Genomic DNA, 7649 nt, shown 5'->3' with positions numbered 1-7649 from the left:
AAAGTAATTAGAAGGGCTGGGGCCCACAGTCAGCGAGTCAGTGGGTTAGCTAAAATTTAATTAGCATCTAAACTAAATTAGCAGGGCCTTGGGCCCACATGTTAATGACCCAGGGGGGTCAAACCCTGGTCACTCGGTCAAACCTGCGGCGACTCGACGCCGGCGAGGCCAGACGCGGCGGGGCACCTCGGGTTTCGCCTACAGGGCACGGCTTGCGACACGGTTGGGTTCTACGGCGAGCTGGGGCTCGTGCGCATCCAGCGGTGGTAGTGAGAGGGCGCGAGGTGGTCTGTAGCGGCGGCGGCGGGTTGGCCGGCGGCCGGAGCTCTGGCGTCGACGGAATCGACGACACGGCGCGCGGGAGGACCAGCGTTTTGTACCTACGTGATCTACGAGAGCTCACGAACCCAACGAAGGCACGCACGGGACCAAATGGCCACCGGAGCCTCGTCGGCGACGGGCTCGTGCGGCGTTGTGCTTCGGGCATCAATGAAAAATGCAGCTACAGCGAGCGCTAGGCCGCGGGGTTAGGGGGGAACGACGGCGAAGCTCACAGTGATCACGAAGAGGGGCTCGGCTTGCTCGGGGACGGCTTGGCGACGGCGAATCGACGTCGGCGGTGACCGGCTCCCGAGGTTGAAGACGGTGGCGATGACGACGCTACGAAGCGTCCCGGCTGGCTTGGCTTGGTGGAGATGACGAGGAAGACAACGCGGAGCTCGTGGGCACAACAGAGGGGCGAGGGGGTAGCTGTGGCCGTGGTGGTTCTCGTCGGCGGTCTCGGGTGCGTACGGTCGGTCAGGGGAGAGAGAGTCAGAGAGGGGATGGGGACGAGCAAGCGGTCGAGGGATGCGCGGGAGAGTGCATGGCGTCCGTAGCCAGCGCTAGGCGTTCGCCGACAAGTAGGAGGTGGCCATGCGCGTGCCAGCGCGCCGCGGCCACGCGCTCCTGTCCTCCTGGCGTGAGGAGGGAGATGACTGGCAGTGCCAGGTGGGCTGGGCCGGTAAGCTACAGGTGAGCGCCAGGTAAGTTTCTCTCTTTTCCTATTTTTCTTCCTGTTTTCTATTTATTTTGCTCTGTTTTGATTTAGTAATAATACTAAACCATTTTTGTTGCTTCTGAAATTATTTGTGGATGCAATATGGACTAGCCCAAAGCCCCACAATATTGTTTAGAATGATTGGAGTTATAAAAGTATTTATAGGAATTTATAACCCCAAGTCAAATACAATATGAGTTAATTCAAAATTCCAAAAATGTCCTAGAAATATATTCATCATTTTTGGCAGAGGTTTCTACCTTAACCAAAAATCATGAACTTTTCTTGAGGCACTTTGGGTTCATTGAAAATGTTTTTATTGAACCTAGTTGAATTCATTTGGTGCTAGGGTTTCAACAATCCCCATTTCAAGTTTCATGAAATTTATACATGATGCATGGATGCAATGCCACTAGTTACAAGCAAACTCTAGGGCTGTGACAGTGGGTCCAAGCTGTCAGCGGCGGTAACGTTTTTTCGCGAAATACAGAGGCCCTTTCGGTGGGTCCCAGATGTCAGGTGGAGGAATCATTATTTTGCGCGTAATAAGGAGGCATTTCCTTGCGTGCGGCCGTGGACCCAGCTGTCAGCCTCTCCACGTACAGTCCACTTCAGATGCATGTCGGTCGTTGACCACGTTGACTAGGCCGCGCCGAGAGCACCAGCGCGATGGATGATGGCGAGGCCTAGGAAGGGAACGACACAGAGGCAGGGAAGACTCGGCAGTTGTTTCCCACGCGGAGGGGAGTACGACTGTACAAGGGTTTACTGGTTCGTCTGCCATCGCCGGAGAATAACAACAGGTGTGGGTGAGTAGATGGATGGCTAGGCCAGCGATGGGAGTACGGTGGGGCGGTGAGGCCTCCGCGGCAGCACAGCCGGCCGCGGGGAGGAGGGAGCAGGCAGTCCCTCCGGCGCTTGTTTGAGCGGCTGGAGCAGGAAGAGCAGAGATTGAAGAAGCACGACGGCCGTTGGATGGAAATCCAACAGTCACTGCTTGTGCGTCAACCTTTTTTTTAGGAAAGCCTCAAATATGTGGAAAACAGCATACAGCCCATCTGCCATTATTTCTAATAATTTACAGCCCATTTGCTAATTCTTAAGGTTTTTTTGGAGCCCATATTCTTTTTGTTAGCATTACAGCCCATATTGTGGCCACGGTTAAAAAATTATACGAAATTTTGCATATTTCGGTGTGGTGCGAACTGTTTTTAATCCCGAAATTTCGAGTCACATTCAAATGATTTTAAAAATAAATGTATATCAATATAAAATCCAACAAATTGTTCACGCATAAAAATAAATGCAATTTAAAATCTCGAAATGAAAAAAAGATATTTGAAACTAATTGCCGGTTTGATGTGTTTTAAAACTGTACAACCCATTTCTCATTACTGATAGGCCATTTTCTCGGCCAGCCGAATGAAGCTCTCCTCGTCTTGAAAGATTTGCAGCCCAACAGGCCTGACAAAGCGACTTACTTGGCAAGTCACAAAGAAACTGGGCTGTGGCCGTGGACCGAGCTGCGGCCGTGGACCCAGCTATCAGCCTTTCCACGTACGGTACTCTTCCGATGGAAGTCGGTCGTTGACCACATTGACCACGCCGCGGCGAGAGCACCAAGGCGGTGGACGACAGCGAGGCCTAGGAAGGGGACGACGCGGAGCCGGGGAAGACGCGTTAGTGGATGCCCACGTGGAGAGGAGTACGAGGGTTCACTGGTTCGGCTGCGGCGTGAGGCTGTCGTCGCCGCAGAATAACAGGGGGTGTGGGTGAGTAGAGGGATGCCCTGGGCCAGCGGTGGGAGTAGTAGGGGGCGGTGAGGCCTCCGCGGCATCACAGCCGGCCACGAGAGGCAGGAGCACGCGGCATGACCGGCGCTGCTTTGGGCGGCTGGAGCAAGAAGACCAGAGGTTGAAGAAGCACTATAGCCGTTGGATGGACATCATACGGTCACTGGAGCTAGAATCGTTCATATTGACTAAGTTGACAAAGCCCTCTGTCCTCGTCAACTTAGTAGGCCCACAAGTCAGCCACCCACTATGGTGGGTCCCAGCTAGCAGGGGGTATTCATTTTTTTTGTGCGTAATAAGGAGGCACTTCCTTGCGTGCGAAGATATAGCTGGTGGGTCCGACCTGTCAGCGGGGGGAACGTTTTTTCGCGAAATACAGAAGCCCTTCCCATGTACAGTCCACGTACAGTGCGTAATAAGGAGGAACTTTCCTTGCGTGCGACCATGGACCTCGTGGGTCCCAGTCGTCAGGCTCTCCACGTACAGGCCTCTTCCAATGACTCTCGTATATTGACCACGCTGCGCCGAGTGCACCGAGGCAGTGGACGACGGCGAGGCCCCAGACTGGAACGACCCGGAGATGGGGAAGACGCGGCAGTGGAGTCGCAGACGGAGAGGAGTGGGAAACTTGACTGGTTCGGGTGCGGGGTGGGCCTACACTCGGCAGAGAATAACAGGAGGTGCGGAGTGGAGGGATGGCCTGGCCGTCGGCGGGGTAGCGTTTCGCTGAGGAGCGCAAAACAACGCTGCTGGACGCCGAAGGCTGGAGCAGGCGGTTCCGGCAGCGCTGGGGGAAGAAGACGAGAGATTGAAGAAGAATGCCGGCCGTTGGATGTAAATCCAACGCCTTCTTAGGCTTCGACCTACTGGCCCACATGTCAGCCAGTCCATTTGTTTTTTAGTCCATTTGGTGGGCTGGGTGAAACAATGATGTAGCATCTATGCAGCCCGTTTAAATCCCATTTGCATTTTTCTCGAAATCCGCGGACTTGCTGGGCTGGGTGAAAATATCATGTTGGGCTAGACGGAGAAATGTTATAAAAACATAAACACATGATTGCACGTCTATTACTGCATTGGTCAGTAAAATCTTTGCAAGCTTATGTACGCAATCACTAGGAGTTAACTTGCCAAGTTATATATAAACAATTATTATTATTATTTTGTAAGAACTTTCAACTTACGAAATAAAATATCATTTAAATTTGATGAGTTAATAGTACGTGGGGTATTATTATTTTTTAGGCTAGACGTGGGACAGTTGAGTTGGTTCTAGGGAAAAGTACTGGGAGAAAACTCAGTTTACATCGAAAAAGAAAGTGGGAGAAAATTCAGAGACCTGCTGGGTCCACCTGAGGAGGGGAATATGTTGGGAGGAAGGAGATTCAAAGCACGGCAGCCGAGTGAACTAGTTTTTTTAACGGACAAGTGAACTAGTTACATACATAAGCAAATAGCCACTAAAAAAGCAATCAGGTTAATGGGTTCTTAAAAGAAATATTTCAGACAAAACAGATAATTACGACACATAGGCTAATGCATGAAACACTCAGATGATAAAGGTGCTTATAAACAGATAAAGTACAACATCTAGACCTTCCTGGCACGCTTGATCATGACGCTGCGGCTGTCCGTGTACTCGTCGGTTACGGGAAGCAGACACGCCCTCATGTCCAAGATCTGCCTGTACATGTCGTAGCATGCGTATGCGTCCTTGGCCGCGTAGGTTATGTAGGCTAGATTCAGAGGTACCTCCCACGTGTTCAGGTCGTCTTCTTTCATGTTGGCGTATCAGGGGTCGATGATGGTCTCAGCGAGGTCAACCACGGAGTCCTTCTCCTGCCCGTTGCTGATGATCTTGTATTGCTTCTGGATGTCGACAAGCTTGTTGCACCAGATGGCCGAATCGTCGCGTTCTTCCTTCTCTCCACCGTAGCGAAGGTGCAGTCGGCGCTGCCGATGAAACGGGCGAATGCTCCAGAACCTGGTGCAGCCATAGGACTGAGGCGAGGCAGAGCTTCACCGAGTCCGTATCGTTGGTGTACATCACATTCAACTTGGTGCAGCCATAGGACTGAACGGCGAACTCAAAGGGGAACTCCTTGCTGAAGTCCATATCCAGCAGGCTCACCCCTCGGATCGCCATTGGAGTCTCTTCGAGTGAACGAGTGTGTAGGCGGCGGCAGCAGTTCGTTTTCAGCTCTTGGGGAACTGGATTCAACAGTAAGCTGAGTGTGTACAGGCGACAACAGTTACTACCCCTCCCTCGTCCGCTGCACGCCCGGCAGAAGATGCACCCTCGGCGCATTCAAACGCCTCCATTAAGAAACCTACTCCGGCCACACGTCGGTTCACGAGCGGGTCTGTATTGGTACTGTAATAACAGGAGTTAGTGGTCACTTTACTTAAATTTAATTAGCTTTAATAGAAATTTATACTTAAAACAAGCAATGCATTGGCTCGTTCTATCAGTGCCACAGGATCAACATGCACAACAATTAGAATTATTATTCTCAGGACGCACACGATCAGCACATTTGTCGCACTTTCACAAAGATAATACTACCAAGTTTGAACTGTTTGTTATGGTTGTTGTCCTCTGCATCATCATGCCGTGTTTCCCAGCTTGCAAGATTCAGAACCAACAAATAAGATCCAAATAATAAGTACAACAAAGATGCCTACACATCTCATTGATTCCCAGCTTGCAAGATTCAGAACCAACAAATAAGATCCAAATAATAAGTACAACAAAGATGCCTACACATCTCATTGATTCCCAGCTTGCAAGATTCAGAACCAACAAATAAGATTCAAATAATAAGTACAACAAAGATGCCTACACATCTCATTGATTCCCAGCTTGCAAGATTCAGAACCAACCCATTAGAGCCTTTTGATAAAGTGAATATCGGGATTAAATCCATCTTGGCTAGCCATGTCATACAATCGAAGAACTTGGCGAATGCTCTTGACCGTCACAACATCTGTAGTTGAGTATTCATGTTTGCACAACACAAACAAGGAGACAGGAGAGCATGATTTCGCTTTAATAGCGGCCTCCTTGAACTCAACCTGCAGCTCCACTAGGATGAGGTCTGCCTGGAGTTCCATGATTCAATTCATGCGCCTTTTTCTGCAGTTCACCTGAAATGAAGCAAAGATTGCATCATTCAGCTAGCAAGAAGTACTTGCTCTCGTGAGCTGGCAGGTTCTTCTTTAGTAGTTGCACTAAAATTGAGGAACATTAAGGTTGGCTGTCCGGCTCATGTAAGGTGCAACTATAATTTTCTTATCCTTTTGTGCAGTTCCACTAAAATAAAGTGCCATTGTGGTGACAGTGACGGCTCCATCTTGCAAAGGCTAATAAAATGTTGCACGAGATTACCAGCAGAACTTGACGGAGATTTTGGAAACTCCAATCACCATTTTGTGCAGTTCCACCAAAATTGAGAGATGTTGCCCACGTGACATTTTAGTTGAACTGCACAAGACACTCATTCCAAAAAAAGTGTTTTGTGCAGTTCACCAAAAGGTCACAATAGCAACAAGGTGAAATGGATATCCCTATCTGCACAAAAAGATAGAAAGTAAACAGTTGCTGGTCAATAAGAATATATGAAACATATACAAAATGAAAAGAAGCATCTTAATTATGTTCATGGCAATCACGCAAGGACAGTAGAAATTTTAAAACGTCAGCAATGCTTCATGTTACCAGAAGCATTACGATCAACAATGAGATTCCTCAAATATGGGATTACTTTAATGGTGGCATTGCTTGTTTACCAGACACAGTAAATCAACAGCAGCTAAAGAGTTGGTTTAAGGGCATGGGACCGTGGGGACACCAGGACACTCAGCAGCGTAAAGGAGCAACTTACTTATCATACTGGGGAAAACAGCAGGAGTGCCATTTGTAACACAGTTTAATTGCATCTTATCACTGGAGGCATTAGATTAACAATAACACTGGTTAGACATGTCCCTAAGGTAACAGTGTGATCGCTTCATTTTACATGCGCCCTTACATTAACAACAGCAAAAGGTTGGTATAAGGACATGCGACAGTGGACGCATCAGCACAATGTACCTACAAGGAGGCATAAAGTGGTGATGCCGAGTTTGTTCATGCTATGTGAGGGCAGCAAACCTAATCCTGGAGACCTTGTACTATGTGAGGGCAGCAAATCTAATCCTGGAGACCTTTTACTATGTGAGGGCAGCAAATCTAATCCTGGAGACCTTTTACTATGTGAGGGCAGCAAATCTAATCCTGGAGACCTTTTACTATGTGAGGGCAGCAAATCTAATCCTGAGACCTTTTACTATGTGAGGGCAGCAAATCTAATCCTGGAGACCTTTTACTATGTGATGGCAGCAAATCTAATCCTGGACATACTCTGTTGACTTGTCCACCAGCCGCCACTTTCTATCCTTTTTTCAACCAATAATAGATCTGTTCCTTATCCAGTTTGTACTGCGTTTTCCCATTATTTCCCTTTTCAACCAAGAGACCGGTTGGGTATCCGGTCTCTACTACTTTCACCATATTATTTCCTCTTTGAATCAAGTCCTAGATTCATGCTACAACTTTCCCCCTTTCTTCGTTGTTTGAACAAAGCCCTAGATTCGAATGCATGAAGTAGCTTTACCTCTAATAATACTAAAAATTTAGGTGGCTTTGGAAGAGCTGATGGGAGTAGAAAAAGATGCACATGCAGACACGTGGGGAGCTGGGGCAGTAGAGCAAGGCCGCTTTCGAAGAACTTATACCTGAGGGTCGCCGGGATGTCGGCGGCGGCAGGTCGGATCTG

The sequence above is a fragment of the Triticum aestivum genome, chromosome 4D, assembly GCF_018294505.1.
Source record: "Triticum aestivum cultivar Chinese Spring chromosome 4D, IWGSC CS RefSeq v2.1, whole genome shotgun sequence".
Lineage (NCBI taxonomy): Eukaryota > Viridiplantae > Streptophyta > Magnoliopsida > Poales > Poaceae > Triticum > Triticum aestivum.
This window is presented reverse-complemented; position numbering follows the sequence as displayed.